General features: G+C 46.1%; 1 pseudogene; it reads right to left on the bottom strand.

Annotated features, from left to right (window-relative positions):
• Positions 1–18,815: 18,815 nt before the first annotated feature.
• The window catches only part of LOC124044338, a 33,762-nt pseudogene continuing 33,346 nt past the window's right edge, over positions 18,816–19,231 (bottom strand).

The following is a 19,231-nucleotide window of genomic DNA, read 5'->3' as shown; positions in this document are numbered from 1 at the left end:
TGAACCATTGTATTTCTGTTCAAAATGTTGTATTAAGACTGCCCAAATGTGCCAAATTTGTTTATTAATAACTTTTCATTTTCAAAATTGTGCACTCTCCTCAAACGATAGTATGGTATTTGTTCACAGTAATAGCTACTGTAAATTGGACAGTGCAGTTAGATTAACAAAAAATGTAACTTTCTGCCAATATCAGATATGTCTACGTCCTGGGAAAATGTCTTGTTACTTACAACATCATGCTAATGGCATTAGCATACGTTAGCTCAACCGTCCCGTGGACGGGACACCAAAGTTAATATAACCAGTGGAAGGCAGGATTCCAATTATACTTTATTTCCTATCGACCTTACAGTACATCACAAGTTTCAGTAGTGATGGAGATAAACTATTTAGCTATGTTGTCTGTGGTAGTTGTCTAGCTAGCTTGCTGGCTAAAATAACTAACTTTACTGACTGGCTAAGATAAATGCGTATACTGGTAACATTATTTTATAACTGGTTAAGTAGCGTTTATGTATTTCCAAAACTTTAGTTTACTTAAATGTAGTTGTGAGGTAGGTGTTGATAGCAACTGTCTGACTCATGCAGTGCTAACTTAACAAAGAAAACTAATGGGACTGTAGCGACTGTGTTGACTTCAAAATCTGGGGTGTGAACATCATTTCTATTCAAGCGTTGATCGACATGGTAATGTTTCTATAGTATTGGAGAAAAGTTGTAAAAACAGACCCTCCGTTACATCATGTAGTGTAACGTACAGCAAGCATAAAGCAACTATTTCTGTCTTACAATCTCTCTCCACCAGGTGTAGCACTTCTCTCATCCTTTAAAAACAAGAAATGGACAGTGACGGGTGTAAAGGGGGGATATCTAGTCATTTTTTTGCGTCAACACCGCATGCGATCATCATTCTCAAAGCCAATGTTTACTTCTAAGATCACTTTAGCACCTCCCTAAAAACCCGATTCAAATTCGACACAAACCTTCAAATAGGTATGTCATGACACATTATATAAACTCTTTATAGTGTTTTATTTACATTTTAGAGGTAATAAGGTGATAAGTTGGACAGATCGAGTGAAAAAAAGCAATTTTCCCAAACAATATCTCTCCTTCTCACTATTACGCATTAGTTTCGGTTCCCCATCCGCCATTTTAAAAAGGACCCTACGGGGCTCATTGCCTTCTTGAATCATGCCAAAACGGGCAGCGAGGGGGTCATGTAATTGATTCTGTTGGAAAGGGGAGAAATTGTGCTTTACAATGGTATTGACAATACAGTTGATCTGGAAGTATTACGTTTTTGGGGCTCTAAAATAAGATCAATTGTACGGACCAAGGCAATGTACAAAAGTGAGTGAGTTTACGGTACTGTATAGGGAATAGTCTGGCTTGCCGGGTCATCCATATTACATCACATTCCGGAAAAACATTTCCAGACATGACTTTGGCATTCTGATCGGTTCTATGTTATAACACAAAAAATAGAAAAGTGAGGTAACTTTTTATTGGGAATTTTATGTTTCTATTGCGTAGTGAGCAGATACGCATCTCGCATGAGGGCAGTATTTCTCAAAATGAGTGATAATTGGTAACAGTTATATTGGGCTCAATTTTGTGAGTTGAAAGACAACTTTGGTAGTATTATAAAACATTGAAACTACTGGATTCTAATAGGCTACAGAATTAGAGAAGTGCTGTTTCTCTGAACCTCAGGCAGAAGGCTCAAGCAAGCCTGTTTCTATACCCAGTCAGAGGCAACATGCCTGTCTCAGACTCTAGCCAGCAGCAGCAACCTATCCTCATTTATGTTTAGAAAACAAATTTGAGCCCTCCCAAGTAGTACAGCGGTCTAAGGCACTGCATCGCAGATCCGGGTTCGATCCCGGACTGTGTCATGGAACCCATGAGGCGGCACACAATTGGCCCAGCGTCGCCCGGGTTAGGGAAGGGTTTGGCTGGCCGTGACGTCCTTGTCCTGTCCCACTCTAGCGGCTCCTGTGGCAGCCGGGGTCATGCACACTGACAGGGTAGCCAGTTGGACAGTGTTTCTTCCAAGTCATTGGTGCAGCTGGCTTCCTGGTTCAGCGAGCAGCGAGCATTGTGTCAAGAAGCAGTGCGGCTTGGCAGGGTCGTGTTTCGGAGGACGCATGACTCTCGACCTTCACCTCTCCAGAGAGCGATGGACAAGACTAACTACACATTGGGGAGAATACGGGGTAAAAAACAAATAGAAAATAAAATAAATAATTAAAATAAAACACATTTGAAGGCCAAAACTGTGGGGGGAAAGCACTCACCATGTTCCTGCAACCGAATAAATCACCCAAAGAATACTTTGAACCAAATGAGAAAATGTAGAAATTGGCCCACCCTAGTCTTCATTAAGGAAGCGTGGGACATGTCTTCATTAGGGAAGCGTGGGACATGTCTTCATTAGGGAAGCGTGGGACATGTCTTCATTAGGGAAGCGTGGGACATGTCTTCATTAGGGAAGCGTGGGACATGTCTTCATTAGGGAAGCGTGGGACATGTCTTCATTAGGGAAGCGTGGGACATGTCTTCATTAGGGAAGCGTGGGACATTGCACAGCAGTAAGTAGGTGTATTTCTCCTTTATTATTTGTTCCTTCTTGATTTCAATGTGGTAGGGAAACCAGGAAATTGTGTTTTGTATGTAATATTTCTTGATTAATAAAATGTATTCATATACCATATTTTTGTGGGGGGGTTAGTGGGGAGGCGCATATGATTTTTCTCCATGATGAAAGGCCATAACAGAAAAAGTTTGGGAAGCACTGATCTAGCTGATAAGCACAAATACAGATGGGCAAACGCATGCTTCAGCCTATAGGCTGCATCTGTTGGGCTACAGGTGATAATTGCTTGTTTAAGCAATAAGGCACGAGGGGGAGTGGTATATGGTCAATATACCACGGCTAAGGGCTGTTCTTAGGCAAATCTAATTTGATTGGTCACATACACTTGATTAGCGGATGTTATTGCGGGTGTAGCGAAACGCGTGTGGTTCTAGCTCCAACAGTGCAGTAATATCTAACAAGTAATATCTAACAAATTACACAACATGTACCCAATACACACACATCTAAGTAGGAATGAATTAAGACTACATACATATATGGACGAGCGATGTCAGAGCGGAACTGACTAAGATACAGTAGAAGTATAGAACAGTATATACAGTATATATCAGATGAGTAATGCCAGATGTAAACATCATTAAAGTGACTAGTGTTCCAACCCTTAAAGTTGCCAGTGATTTCTAGTCTATGCCTAAAGACAGCAGCCTCTAACGTGCTAGTGATGGCTGTTTAACAGTCTAATGGCCTTGAGATAGAATCTGTTTTGGTGTGGTTGGACCATGTTAGTTTGTTGATGATGTGGACACCAAGGAACTTGAAGCTCTCAACATGCTCCACTGCAGCCCCGTCGATGAGAATGGGGGCATGCTCGGTCCTCTTTTTCATGTCGTCCATAATCATGTCTTGATCACGTTGAGGGAGAGATTGTTGTCCTGGCACCACACGGCCAGGTCACTGACCTCCTCCCTAAGGCTGTCTCATCGTTTTCGGTGATCAGGCCTACCACTGTTGTGTCATTGGCAAATTTAATGATGCTGTTGGAGTCATGCCTGGCCGTGCAGTCATGAGTGAACAGGGAGTACAGGAGGGGAATGAGCACACACCACTGAGTGGCCCCTGTGTTTAGTTCCAGGGTCCTTAACTTATTGATGAGCTTTGTGGACACTATGGTGTTGACCGCTGAGCTGTAGTCAATGAATAGCATTCTCACATAGGTGTTCCTTTTTTCCAGGTGGGAAAGGGCTGTGTGGAGTGCAATAGAGATTGCATCATCGGTGGATCTGTTGGGGCGGTATGTAAATTGGAGTGGGTCTAGGGTTTCAGGGATGATGGTGGTGATGTGAGCCGTGTTGTTGTGAGCCATGACTAGCCTTTCAGTTGTGGTTGGGATACATTGACCATGTTTTGGATGAACACTGAACAAAAATATAAATGCAGCATGTAAAGAGTTGGTCCCATTTTCATAAGCTGAAATAAAAGATTGCAGAAAATGCCCATACACACAAAAAAATGTATTTCTCTCAAACTGTGCACAAATTTGCTTACATCCTTGTTAGTGAGCATTACTCTTTTCCAAGACAATCCATCCACCTTACAGGTGTGGCATATTCAGGTGATTAAATAGCATGATCATTGTACAGGTGCACCTTGTACTGGGCACTATAAAAGTCCACTATAAAATACACAACACAATGCCACAGATGTCTCAAGTTGAGGGAGCATGCAATTGGCATGCTGACTGCAGCAATGTCCACCAGACCCGTTGCCAGATTGATTGTTCATTTTTCTACCATAAGCCTAGTTTTAGAAAATTTGGCAGTACATTCAACTGGCCTCAACCGCAGAGCTCGTGTAACCATGTTAGCCCAGGACCTCCACATCCGGCTTCTTCACCTGTGGGATCGTCGGAGACCAGCCATCCGTAGGAGTTGATAAAACTGTGGGTTTGCACAACCTAAGAATTTCTGCACAAACTGTCAGAAACCATCTCAGGGAATCTTCCTCACCGGGGTCTTGACCTGACTGCAGTATGGCACCGTAACCAACATCAGGGGCAAATGGCTACTGGCATGCTGGAGAAGTGTGTTCTTGAGGGATGAATGCCGGTTTCAACTGTACCTGGCACATAACAGACAGTGTGTATTGTATTGTGTGGGTGAGCGGTTTGCTGATGTCAACGTTGTGAACAGAGTGCCCCATGGTGGCGGTGGGGTTATGGTATGGGCTACTGGCTACTGCAGACAAACACAATTGTATTTTATCAATGGCAATTTGAATACACAGAGATAACTTGATGAGATCCTGAGGCCCATTATTGTGCCATTCATCCGCCACCCCCAACTCATGTTTCAGCATGATAATGCACAGCCCCAAGGAATTATACACAAATCCTGGAAGTCCCAGTTCTTCCATGGCCTGCATACTCACCAGTCATGTCCTCCATTGAGCATGTTTTGGATGCTCTGGATCAACGTGTACGACACCGTGTTCCAGTTCCCGCCAATATCCAGCAACTTAGCATTGCCATTGAAGAGGAGTGGAACAACATTCCACAGGGGGCCTCCCGAGTGGCGCAGCGGTGTAAGACACTTCAAATGTGCCTTTAGAGGCCATACAATTCAGTACTCATCTCTAAACCAAAAGCAATTTAGATCAAGAGTACATATTGGCCTCCTGAGTGGTGTAGCAGTCTAAGACACTGCACTGCAGTGCTTGAGGCGTCACTACAGACCCGAGTTCGATCCCAGCCAATGACCGGGAGACCCATGAGGTGGCGCACAATTGGCCCAGCGTCGTCCGGGTTAAGGGAGTGTTTGGCCGGCCGGGATGTCCTTGTCCCATCACGCTCTAGCAACTCCTGTGGCGGGCCGGGCGCATTCAAGCTGACACGGTCGCTGGTTGGACGGTGTTTCCTCCAGTGCATTGGTGCGACTGGCTTCCGGGTTAAGTGAGAAGTGTGTCAAGAAGCAGTGCGGGTTGGCAAGGTCGTGTTTCGGGGGACGCATGGCTCTTGAACGTTGCCTCTCCTGAGTCCGTACAGGAGGTGCAGCGATGGGACAAGACTGTAACTACCAATTGGATATCACGGAAATAACATTCCACGGGCCACAATCAACAGCCTGATAAACTCTATGTGAAGGAGATGTGTCGTGCTGCATGAGACAAATGGTGGTCACACCAGGTACTGACTGGTTTTCAGATCCAAGCCCCTACTTAAAAACAAAAAAGTTATTTGTGACCAGTAGATGCATATCTGTATTCCCAGTCATGTGAAATCCATAAATCATGGCCTAATGAATTCATTTCTTATGACCGATTTTCTTACATACACTGTAACGCAGTAAAATCTTTGAAATCGTGGCATTTATATATTTTTGTTCAGTGTATTTTCCCTTCAAAAATCACTAAAATCTCAATTTCACAGCTATTTCTTAAGAGAAAAAATATCTCCCAGGGGAAGAATTGGGGTAGGGGGCCAGCCCCTGAACTTCCCTAGAAGGGTGTTGACCCTGGAACCCCCCAATATGCAACACAGTTATTGACTTTGTATTTGTAGTCAACTTAGTTATCAGCTGTCACAGAGACAGATCACAATCTTTATTCTAGGTCTAGCGGAGATCTGTATATAAAGTGACACGGCAGGGCAGGGCAAACGAAGCACTTAGACCACTCATACTGTAGAACAGCTGAGGCAGGCATTATTAACATCGCACTTAAGCGCTCGTAATGTTCGTTTTTTGGAAACAGCTTGGAGGATTAACGATGCTCCTACGAAGATTCTAACGTTGAACTTAGCCTTAAGATGCTTTTGGAAAATTGGGCCCCGATAACTGCAGCCCTTATCACTGCTACTGAAAAACAGCAGTCCCAGAGTCATCGCTGTGTGTGCGTGCTGACCTGTGTGACACATATAGTGCCTTGCAAACGTATTCATCCCCTTTGGCATTTTTCCTATTTGGTTGTATTACAACCTGTAATTTAAATATATTTTTATTTGGATTTCATGTAATGGACATACACAAAATAATCAAAATTGGTGAAGTGAAATGTAAAAAAAATGACTTGTTTCAAAAATTTATATAAAAAAAATGAAAAGTGCATATGTATTCACCCCCTTTGCTATGAAGCCCATAAATAAGATCTGGTGCAACCAATTACCTTCAGAAGTCACATAATTACTTAAATAAAGTCCACCTGTGTGCAATCTAAGCATCACATGATCTGTCACATGATCTCAGTATATATACACCTGTTCTGAAAGGCCCCAGAGTCTGCAACACCACTAAGCTGAGGGCACCACCAAGCAAGTGACACCATGAAGACCAAGGAGCTCTCCAAACAGGCCAGGTGCAAAGTTGTGGAGAAGTACAAATCAGAGTTGGGTAATAAAAAAATATCTGAAACTTTGAACATCTCACGGAGCACCATTAAATCCATTATTAAAAATGGAAAGAATATGGCATCACAACAAACCTGCCATGAGAGGGCCGCCCACCAAAGCTCAGACCAGGCAAGGAGGGTATTAATCAGAGAGGCAACAAAGAGACCAAAGATAACCCTGAAGGAGCTGCAAAGCTCCACAGTGGAGATTGGAGTATCTGTCCATAGGACCACTTTAAGCCGTACACTCCACAGAGCTGGGCTTCACGGAAGAGTGGCCAGAAAAAAGCCATTGCTTAAAAGAAAACAGTAAGCAAACACGTTTGGTGTTCTCTAAAAGACGTGTGGGAGACTCCCCAAACATATGGAAGAAGGTACTCTGATCAGATAAGACTGAAATTGAGCTTTTTGGCCATCAAGGAAAATGCTATGTCTGGCGCAAACCCCAACAGCATAGCCCCGAGAACACCATCCCCACAGTGAAGCATGGTGGTGGTAGCATCATGCTGTGGTGATGTTTTTCCATCAGCGGGGACTGGGAAACTGGTCAGAATTGAAGGAATGATGGATGTCGCTAAATACAGGGAAATTCTTGATAGAAACCTGTTTCAGTCTTCTAGAGATTTGAGACTGGGACGGAGGTTCACCTTCCAGCAGGACAATGACCTTAAGCATACTGCTAAAGCAACACTCGAGTGGTTTAGGGGAAACATTTAAATGTCTTGGAATGACCTAGTCAAAGCCCAGACCTCAATCCAATTGAGAAACTGTGGTTTGACTTAAAGATTGCTGTACACAAGCGGAACCCATCCAACTTGAAGGACCTTGAGCAATTTTGCCTTGAAGAATGCCAAGCTTATAGAGACATTCCCAAGGGACTTGCAGCTGTAATTGTTGCAAAAGGTGACTCTACAAAGTACTGACTTTGGGGGCGGTGAATAGTTATAGACCGTTAAGTTGTCAGTTTTTTTGTTTCATTTCTTGTTTGTTTTACAATAAAAAATATTTTGCATCTTCAAAGTGGTAGGCATGTTGTGTAAATCAAATAACTCATATCCCCCCAAAATATATTTTAATTCCAGGTTGTAAGGCAACAAAATAGGAAAAATGCCAAGGGGGTGAATACTTTCACAGGCCACTGTAAGGGTTAGTTAGGCAAGGGTGAAAGAAACAGCAAAAACCGAGAGGGAGAGAGTGAGAGGATGGGAAAAACTGAGAATGAGCGAAAGAAAGAGAAAAGCAACATGCACACTGTCTCTCTTGCTCCGTTCTGTTTAGTCTGTTACTAGGCAACACCTGCAGGCATGGGCTAAATAAAGCCTTGCACCAGCCACTCACCCCCTCCTTCACCCCCCTTTCTATCTACATCCTTCATGCCTTTCTCCCTTACTCTACCCATCTCCCACCGCCATACTCTCTAACATCATCTTATTCTCCCTCACCCCATTCCCCCCATTCCTCTCCCTCTGCCTCCTTTTCTTGCCCCAGCTCAGCTTCATATCCACCCTGAGCCAAAAGCAGAGGAGATATCCACAGCACAGGCCTTGAACCTGCAGAGCTACCTTGACTGTGTGTGATGTTCTACCATGAACCCAGAACAAATTCACACTGACAGTCTGTTCCCTTTCTTTCTGGTGGTGATTTATGTAAAATGACTATGAGAGAGGGAGTAAGATCAAATAAGATAGAGGTAAACCCTGTGGAATCACTACAGGAAATAAACCCTATCACCATGGAGACTACTTAGCAACAGGCACCAGAGATTCTAAACAATTACTTCCCACTGGGCACAGATGTCAATTCAATGTTGGTTCACTGTAATTTCATTGAAATGACGTGGAAACATTGATTCAACCAGTATGTGCCCAGTGGGCTGTGATTATCCTAATGACATTACAGAGACCTGTTTTAGAGCATTTAGTTCAGGGTTATGGTCTCTGTAGAGCAGACAAATGCAGAGAATTTGTATTTTAGGAGTTAAAACCAAATTCTGTCTTTTCTACGACAGTTGGAAAACTAAAGCTGTCAAACGAAAGACAGGCAAATCCATGAAATCGGTATCCTCACACTGCAGGAGCCAGAGATGTGTTTTATAAAGGTCTTAGTATAGGTGAATGTAAGTAAGCGTGTGGACTACAGGCATTTTGCTTTTCTAAATGTCTGAGTTAGCCTGTAGACACACGTGTGTATGTGCGCACGTTGAAGGCTGAGTGAGATTTGGTTTAATTCAAACATGAAACAAACTCTACCCACAAATGCCAACACCCAATGTGAATCTGTATGTGTGTGTTGTGTAAGGGCTTTTATTATATAATCCCAGAGATACACATATCTGCGAGCCGAGGTATTCAGAGAGCATGAAGCAGGTAACAGCAGTGGATTTGAGAGGAGGAGGAGAGGGGAGGAAGAAGAGGAAAGGAGTGGAGAGGATGAGGAGAAGAGTAAGAGCAAGAGGGTGGAAGGAGGTTGGGTAATCAAAGACGGGTGAGATGAGGAGACGGTCCACTTGATTGATAGGTTCTAGATTGATGGTTCAGTCTAAAAGAAAACAAGTGATGGATCAAACAATGTAATGAAGTGCACTAGATAGGGAATAGGGTGTCAAGACAGTCATTGAAATACTAACGTAAGATGAAGTACACTGGTCTCGAGTATTTACAGTAACTGAGGTTTTAGAGTTTCAAATAGCAAACACGTGGAATGTCTAGGTCCTGAGAGACCGTTTGATTAAAGTGACCGTCTGGAACATTTAAAGTCCAGAGCTTGAAGAGGAGGCCTACTCTAAAAGTCCAGTTGACAGAGAGCTAGAGAGAAATGGATAAACAAAGGTGCGAGGAGAAAGAACAGCAGAGGAAGGTAACAGGAGGAGTAGAGAGGAGGTAGAGAAAGCAGGAATGAAGGTACTGTAGGCAGAGTGAGGTACAAGGAGGAGTAGAGAGGAGGTAGAGAAAGCAGGAATGAAGGTACTGTAGGCAGAGTGAGGTACAAGGAGGAGTAGAGAGGAGGTAGAGAAAGCAGGAATGAAGGTACTGTAGGCAGAGTGAGGTACAAGGAGGAGTAGAGAGGAGGTAGAGAAAGCAGGAATGAAGGCACTGTAGGCAGAGTGAGGTACAAGGAGGAGTAGAGAGGAGGTAGAGAAAGCAGGAATGAAGGCACTGTAGGCAGAGTGAGGTACAAGGAGGAGTAGAGAGGAGGTAGAGAAAGCAGGAATGAAGGTACTGTAGGCAGAGTGAGGTACAAGGAGGAGTAGAGAGGAGTAGAGAAAGCAGGAATGAAGGCACTGTAGGCAGAGTGAGGTACAAGGAGGAGTAGAGAGGAGGTAGAGAAAGCAGGAATGAAGGCACTGTAGGCAGAGTGAGGTACAAGGAGGAGTAGAGAGGAGGTAGAGAAAGCAGGAATGAAGGCACTGTAGGCAGAGTGAGGTACAAGGAGGAGTAGAGAGGAGGTAGAGAAAGCAGGAATGAAGGCACTGTAGGCAGAGTGAGGTACAAGGAGGAGTAGAGAGGAGGTAGAGAAAGCAGGAATGAAGGCACTGTAGGCAGAGTGAGGTACAAGGAGGAGTAGAGAGGAGGTAGAGAAAGCAGGAATGAAGGCACTGTAGGCAGAGTGAGGTACAAGGAGGAGTAGAGAGGAGGTAGAGAAAGCAGGAATGAAGGCACTGTAGGCAGAGTGAGGTACAAGGAGGAGTAGAGAGGAGGTAGAGAAAGCAGGAATGAAGGTACTGTAGGCAGAGTGAGGTACAAGGAGGAGTAGAGTGAATGATGTGTTCCTACCAGGGAGCATGTCATTATGGTATTAGTGAGTTGGCACAGAGAGCTGCAGCTGAAAGGCACTGGGCATCACTCACTCTGACAGAGCAGAGCAGAGCAGGGGGTACACACACACGGTTACAGCCTAAGCTTTCTCTCTCATCTGTTTAATACTCTGAAACTCCACACATCAACGACAACTGGTCGGCATACAGTACGACCCCCTGTTTCCTGGTGCACTACCTTTGAACCTAATTGGTAATATGGTGTCATATTACCAATGTAAGGTCTACACAACAGGTGTAGTTGACCTTACAGTGAAATGCTTACTAACAAGCCCTCAACAAACAATGCAGTTAAGAAAATGGAAATATAACAAATGACTAGGGTGGCTGGAGTCCTTGGCAATTTTTTGTGCCTTCCTCTAACACCGCCTGGTATAGAGGTCCTGGATGGCAGGAAGCTTGGCCCCAGTGATGTACTGGGCCCTACGCACTACCCTCTGTAGTGCCTTGCGGTCGGAGGCCGTGCAGTTGCCATACCAGGCGGTGATGCAACCAGTCAGAATGCTCCCGATGGTGCAGCTGTAGAACGTTTTGAGGATCTGAGGACCCATGCCACATCTTTCCAGTCTCCTGAGGGGAAATGGGTGTTGTCATGCCCTCTTCACGACTGTCTTGGTGTGTTTGGACCATGATAGTTAACCTGCTCCACTACAGTCCTGTCGATAAGAATGGGGGCGTGCTCAGTCCTCCTTTTTATGTTGTCCACAATCATCTCCTTTGTCTTGATCACTGTGAGGGAGAGGTTGTTGTCCTGACACCACACGGCCAGGTCTCTGACCTCCTCCCTATAGGCTGCCTCATCATTGCCGGTGATCAGGCCTACCACTGTTATGTCATCTACAAACTTAATGATGGTGTTGGAGTCTTGCTTGGCCATGCAGTCATGGGTGAACAGGGAACACAGGAGGGGATTGAGCACCCCCCCTGAGGGGCCCCTGTGTTGAGGATCAACATGGCAGATGTGTTGTTACCTACCCTTACCACCAGGGGGCAGCCCATCAAGATGTCCAGGATCCATTTGCAGAGGGAGGTGTTTCGTCCCAGGGTCCTTAGTTTAGTAATGAGCTTTGAGGGCACTATGGAGTTGAATACTGAGCTGTAGTCAATGAAAGGCATTCTCACGTAGGCGTTCCTTTTGTTCAGGTGGGAAAGGGCAGTGCAATAGAGATTGCATCATCTGTGGAACTGTTGAGGCAGTATGCAAATTAGAGTGGGTCTAGGGTTTCTGGGATAATGGTGTTGATGTGAGACATGACCAGCCTTTCAAAGCACTTCTTGGCTACAGACGTGAGTGCTACGGGTCAGTAGTCATTTAGGAAGGTTACATTACATCATTACATTTACATTCAAGTCATTTAGTAGACGCTCTTATCCAGAGCGACTTACAAATTGGTGCATTCACCTTATGACATCCAGTGGAACAGTCACTTTACAATAGTGCATCTAAATCTTAAAGGGGGGGGGTGAGAGGGATTACTTATCCTATCCTAGGTATTCCTTAAAGAGGTGGGGTTTCAGGTGTCTCCGGAAGGTGGTGATTGACTCCGCTGTCCTGGCGTTGTGAGGGAGTTTGTTCCACCATTGGGGGGCCAGAGCAGCGAACAGCTTTGACTGGGCTGAGCGGGAGCTGTACTTCCTCAGTGATAGGGAGGCGAGCAGGCCAGAGGTGGATGAACGCAGTGCCCTTGTTTGGGTGTAGGGCCTGATCAGAGCCTGGAGGTACTGAGGTGCCGTTCCCCTCACAGCTCCGTAGGCAAGCACCATGGTCTTGTAGCGGATGCGAGCTTCAACTGGAAGCCAGTGGAGAGAACGGAGGAGCGGGGTGACGTGAGAGAACTTGGGAAGGTTGAACACCAGACGGGCTGCGGCGTTCTGGATGAGTTGAAGGGTTTAATGGCACAGGCAGGGAGCCCAGCCAACAGCGAGTTGCAGTAATCCAGACGGGAGATGACAAGTGCCTGGATTAGGACCTGCGCCGCTTCCTGTGTGAGGCAGGGTCGTACTCTGCGGATGTTGTAGAGCATGAACCTACAGGAACGGGCCACCGCCTTGATGTTGGTTGAGAACGACAGGGTGTTGTCCAGGATCACGCCAAGGTTCTTAGCGCTCTGGGAGGAGGACACAATGGAGTTGTCAACCGTGATGGCGAGATCATGGAACGGGCAGTCCTTCCCGGGAGGAAGAGCAGCTCCGTCTTGCCGAGGTTCAGCTTGAGGTGGTGATCCGTCATCCACACTGATATGTCTGCCAGACATGCAGAGATGCGATTCACCACCTGGTCATCAGAAGGGGGAAAGGAGAAGATTAATTGTGTGTCGTCTGCATAGCAATGATAGGAGAGACCATGTGAGGTTATGACAGAGCCAAGTGACTTGGTGTATAGCGAGAATAGGAGAGGGCCTAGAACAGAGCCCTGGGGGACACCAGTGGTGAGAGCGCGTGGTGAGGAGACAGATTCTCGCCACGCCACCTGGTAGGAGCGACCTGTCAGGTAGGACGCAATCCAAGCGTGGGCCGCGCCGGAGATGCCCAACTCGGAGAGGGTGGAGAGGAGGATCTGATGGTTCACAGTATCGAAGGCAGCCGATAGATCTAGAAGGATGAGAGCAGAGGAGAGCAGTCTCAGTTGAATGACTAGTCTTGAAACCTGACTGATTTGGATCAAGAAGGTCATTCAGAGAGAGATAGTGGGAGAGCTGGCCAAGGACGGCACGTTCAAGAGTTGGAGAGAAAAGAAAGAAGGGATACTGGTCTGTAATTGTTGACATCGGAGGGATCGAGTGTAGGTTTTCAGAAGGGGTGCAACTCTCGCTCTCTTGAAGACGGAAGGGGACGTAGCCAGCGGTCAGGGATGAGTTGATGAGCGAGGTGAGGTAAGGGAGAAGGTCTCCGGAAATGGTCTGGAGAAGAGAGGGGATAGGGTCAAGCGGGCAGGTTGTTGGGCGGCCGGCCGTCACAAGACGCGAGATTTCATCTGGAGAGAGAGGGGAGAAAGAGGTCAGAGCACAGGGTAGGGCAGTGTGAGCAGAACCGGCGGTGTCGTTTGACTTAGCAAACGAGGATCGGATGTCGTCGACCTTCTTTTCAAAATGGTTGACGAAGTCATCTGCAGAGAGGGAGGGGAGGGGGGAGGATTCAGGAGGGAGGAGAAGGTGGCAAAGAGCTTCCTAGGGTTAGAGGCAGATGCTTGGAATTTAGAGTGGTAGAAAGTGGCTTTAGCAGCAGAGACAGAGGAGGAAAATGTAGAGAGGAGGGAGTGAAAGGATGCCAGGTCCGCGGGGAGGCGAGTTTTCCTCCATTTCCGCTCGGCTGCCCGGAGCCCTGTTCTGTGAGCTCGCAATGAGTCATCGAGCCACGGAGCGGGAGGGGAGGACCGAGCCGGCCTGGAGGATAGGGGACATAGAGAGTCAAAGGATGCAGAGCGGGAGGAGAGGAGGGTTGAGGAGGCAGAATCAGGAGATAGGTTGGAGAAGGTTTGATCAGAGGGAAGAGATGATAGGATGGAAGAGGAGAGAGTAGCGGGGGAGAGAGAGCGAAGGTTGGGACGGCGCGATACCTTCCGAGTAGGGGCAGTGTGGGAGCTGTTGGATGAGAGCGAGAGGGAAAAGGATACAAGGTAGTGGTCGGAGACTTGGAGGGGAGTTGCAATGAGGTTAGTGGAAGAACAGCATCTAGTAAAGATGAGGTCGAGCGCATTGCCTGCCTTGTGAGTAGGGGGGGAAGGTGAGAGGGTGAGGTCAAAAGAGGAGAGGAGTGGAAAGAAGGAGGCAGAGAGGAATGAGTCAAAGGTAGACGTGGGGAGGTTAAAGTCGCCCAGAACTGTGAGAGGTGAGCCGTCCTCAGGAAAGGAGCTTATCAAGGCATCAAGCTCATTGATGAACTCTCCGAGGAACCTGGAGGGCGATAAATGATAAGGATGTTAAGCTTGAAAGGGCTGGTAACTGTGACAGCATGGAATTCAAAGGAGGCAATAGACAGATGGGTAAGGGGAGAAAGAGAGAATGACCACTTGGGAGAGATGAGGATCCCGGTGCCACCACCCCGCTGACCAGAAGCTCTCGGGGTGTGCGAGAACACGTGGGCGGACGAAGAGAGAGCAGTAGGAGTAGCAGTGTTGTCTGTGGTGATCCATGTTTCCGTCAGTGCCAAGAAGTCGAGGGACTGGAGGGAGGCATAGGCTGAGATGAACTCTGCCTTGTTGACCGCAGATCGGCAGTTCCAGAGGCTACCGGAGACCTGGAACTCCACGTGGGTCGTGCTCGCTGGGACCACCAGATTAGGGTGGCCGCGGCCACGCGGTGTGGAGCGTTTGTATGGTCTGTGCAGAGAGGAGAGAACAGGGATAGACAGACACATAGTTGACAGGCTACAGAAGAGGCTACGCTAATGCAAAGGAGATTGGAATGACAAGTGGACTACACGTCTCGAATGTTCAGAAAGTTAAGCTTACGTAGCAAGAATCTTATTGACTAAAATGATTAAAATGATACAGTACTGCTGAAGTAGGCTAGCTGGCAGTGGGTGCGTTGTTGACACTACACTAATCAAGTCGTTCCGTTGAGTGTAATAGTTTCTGCAGTGCTGCTATTCGGGGGCTAGCTGGCTAGCTAGTAGTGTTGTTTACGTTACGTTGCGTTAAAAGAACGACAATAGCTGGCTAGCTAACCTAGAAAATCGCTCTAGACTACACAATTATCTTTGATACAAAGACCACTATGTAGCTAGCTATGTAGCTAGCTACGATCAAACAAATCAAACCGTTGTACTGTAATGAAATGAAATGAAAATGTGATACTACCTGTGAATGCGACCGGGTTGTGAGTCAATTCAGTAGACGTTGGCTAGCTGTTGGCTAGCTAGCAGAGTCTCCTACGTTAAATAGCTGGCTAGCTAACCTCGGTAAATTAAGATAATCACTCTAAGACTACACACTCTAAACCTAAACTACACAATTATCTTTGATACGAAGATACGAAGACAGCAAAGACAGCTATGTAGCTAGCTAACACTACACTAATCGAGTCGTTCAGTTGAGTGTAATAGTTTCTCCAGTGCAGCTAATCAGTGGACGTTAGCTAGCTGGCTAGTGAAGACTACGTTAGGACGGCGAAATACGATAATTACGCAATTATCTTTGATACAAAGACGGCTATGTAGCTAGCTGAGAAGAAATTGCTAAGATTAGACAAATCAAACCGTTGTGCTATAATGAAATATAATGAAATGTAATGAAATGTGAAATGTAATGAAATGTAATGAAAAAGTTATACTACCTGCGGGAGCGAAGTGCCGATGCGACCACTCGCTCCAACCCGGAAGTACCTTAGTGTTCATGGGCACAGGGACTACGGTGGTCTGCTTGAAAGCATGTTGGCATTACAGACTCTGTCAGGGACAGGTTGAAAATGTCAGTGACGACACTTGCCAGTTGGTCAGCACATGCTCAGAGTAAATAATAATAATAATAATATATGCCAGTACACGTCATGGTAATCCGTCTGGCCCCGCAGCCTTGTGAATGTAGACCTGTTTAAAGGTCTTGCTCACATTGGCTACGGAGAGCGTGATCACACAGTCATCCGGAACAGCTGGTTCTCTCATGCATGCTTCAGTGTTGCTTGCCTCAAAGCGAGCATAGAAGTTATTTAGCTCATCTGGTAGGCTTGTGTCACTGGGCAGCTCGTGGCTGTGCTTCCCTTTGTAATCCGTAATAGTTTTCAAGCCCTGCCACATCCGACGAGCGTCGGAGCCAGTGTAGTACAATTCAATCTTAGTCCTGTATTGATGCTTTGCTTATATGATGGTTCGTCGGAGGGCATAGCGGGATTTCTTATAAGCTTCCGGGTTAGAGTTAGAGTTTCTCCCATATTTCTCTGCAGATCCTCTCAACTTCTGTCAGGTTGGATGGGAAGTGTCGCTGCACAGCTATCTTCAGGTCTCTCCAGAGATCAGGTTTAAGTCTGTGCTCTGGCTGGGCCACTCAAGCACATTCAGAAACTTGTCCCGAAGCCACTCCTGCATGATCTTGGCTGTGTGCTTTGGATCGTTGTCCTGTTGGAAGGTAAAAATTCAACCCCGTCTGAGGTCCTACGTGCTCTGGGGTAGGTTTTCATCAAGATCTCTGTACATTGCTCCGTTCATCTTTGCCTCGATCCTGACTAGTCTCCCAGTCCCTGCAGCTCAAAAACACCCCCACAGCATGATGCTGCCACCACCACACTTCACTGTAGGGATGGTGCCAGGTTTCCTCCAGATGTGACGCTTAGCATTCAGGCCAAAGAGTTCAATCTTTGTTTCATCAGACCAGAGAATCTTGTTTCTTGTGGTCTGAGTCCTTTATGTGCCTTTTGGCAAACTCCAAGCGGGCTGTCATGTACCTTTTATGAGAAGTGGCTTCCGTCTGGCCACTACCATAAAGGCCTGCAGAGATGGTTGTTCTTCTGGAAGGTTCTCCAAGCTCAAATCAGAGTGACCTTGGTCTTCTCCCTGACCAAGGCCCTTCTATCCCAATTGCTTGGTTTAGCCAGCCAGCCAGCTCCAAGTGTCTTGGTGATTCTATACTTCTTCCATTTTAGAATGATGGAGGACTCTGCGTTCTTGGGGACCTTCAATACTGCAGACATTTTTTGGTACCCTTCCAAAGATCTGTGACTCGATGCAATCCTGTTTCGGCGCTCTGCTGACAATTCCTTTGACCTCATGGCTTGGTTTTTGTTAATATGCACTGTCAACTGTGGGACCTTATATAGACAAGTTTGTGGAGGTGGACTCCAATCAAGTTGCAGAAAACATTGAGGATCAATGTAAATAGGATGCACCTGAGCTCAATTTTGAGTTTCATAGCAAATTAGGTATCAGTATTTTTATACATATGCAAACATTTCTAAAAACCTGTTTTCACTTTGTCAATGTGTATTGTGTAGGTTGAAGATTTAATTTTTAAAACCAGTTTTGAATAAGGCTGTAATGTAACAAAATGTTTTCCCTTTTCAATCTCCCTCTATATAGCCTAACTAGCCCCTCTCTTTTGCACTGTCTATGGTGGCCTTTGCTCCCTCTTCCTTATGCCCACATTAGTTTGAGACAGGATGAGAGAAGAGGGGAAGGATGGAAGGGTGGCGAAGGAGAAGAAACATTTTCTCTGTTCTCCCTCTTCCAGTGGGAGAAAAGGGTGGAATGAGAAAGGAGTATACTCTCTTTCCTGGGGTGGCTGCATGGTCGTCATGGCAGCAGAGATTGGTAATAAACAGGAGAGATGTGGCTGATGGGGGGGGGGTTGTGTATGTTTGTGTGATATGATGCAGTTTAAGTCGCCATGGCAACCACATAAAGGCAGTTACTTTGAGAGATTGTGCATGTTTGTGTGTGTGTGTGCGCGTGGGAAGCAGATTTGGGGTTAGATTCAATTTCAATGCACTTCAGAGACTGTATATGAATTTAATATCTTTAATCAATTCCATCTTCCTTACAATGATATCAAATGAAATAGCCGTTGATAAACATTCAAACATGCACAATAATAATAATTTTAAAAAGTTGTTTGCCAGTGGAGTTCCCTGTTAAAACAAATCAGCAGTAGAAACTAAAATAAGTTACTAAAGCGTCGACCCCTGGAGTGTACCAAGTCTAGGGGAGCATGGTAGACCAGGTGCTCGGTCAAGGGGTGGCCTTTCTGCTATGGCAGTGGATTAGAAGTTCTACTGAGCTACCCAACTCATCTCTTCTCCCTCACATTTGGTCTAGCCCTAGTCTGGCCAGCATAGCTCCAGCTCATACAGCACCTCCTCCTCCCTTTCCCTTACTCCCTGTGTCGCAATAGTCTAAAGAGGTTCAACGCCTCACCTACATCTCCACTGATATAAAAACAGAAGGGTGAAAGCAATATGGTGGAGACAAAGAGAGGGAAACTTGTTAAGACTAATGAGATACAAATGTATTTCTACTCCTCCCCTCAGGTGCTGGTAAATATCTCCCTCCCCTGTCAGGTGCTCGTCACCTCTACTTTCAACTCCTCTTTTATGCTGCCATTTTTGTTCCCGTTCTCCGTCTCCACCTCCTCCTCTTCTCCCTAGGTCCCGGTCCCTGTTTGTTCCGGAATACCTCGACCCCCAGCATGCGAAGGTAGTGGAAACTCTCGTTGCGGGGTACAAAAGCTCTGATGGAGGTCTTGCCTCTCCAGCCACACAGCTCTATAGGACACTGAGGACCATCAGGGTTACCGAGGAGAGGGTTGGAGAGAGAACGAGGGTGAATTCTCTGATAACAGTAAATAATACATGGACAGAGACTAAATGGATACTTACCTACTATCAGGCCGATACTTTAGAACAACGCTGCCCATTTCTGTAGAAACAGAAACACTGCATGAACACACACAAAGCCACCACCCTACAGCCACACAGTACAGAACATAGACGGCTTTGAAGGAAAAA

This window comes from Oncorhynchus gorbuscha, linkage group LG09 (assembly GCF_021184085.1).
Source record: "Oncorhynchus gorbuscha isolate QuinsamMale2020 ecotype Even-year linkage group LG09, OgorEven_v1.0, whole genome shotgun sequence".
In the NCBI taxonomy this organism is placed as follows: Eukaryota; Metazoa; Chordata; class Actinopteri; order Salmoniformes; family Salmonidae; genus Oncorhynchus; species Oncorhynchus gorbuscha.
Note: the sequence above shows the minus strand (reverse complement) of the source record. Positions and strands in the feature narration are given on the sequence as shown.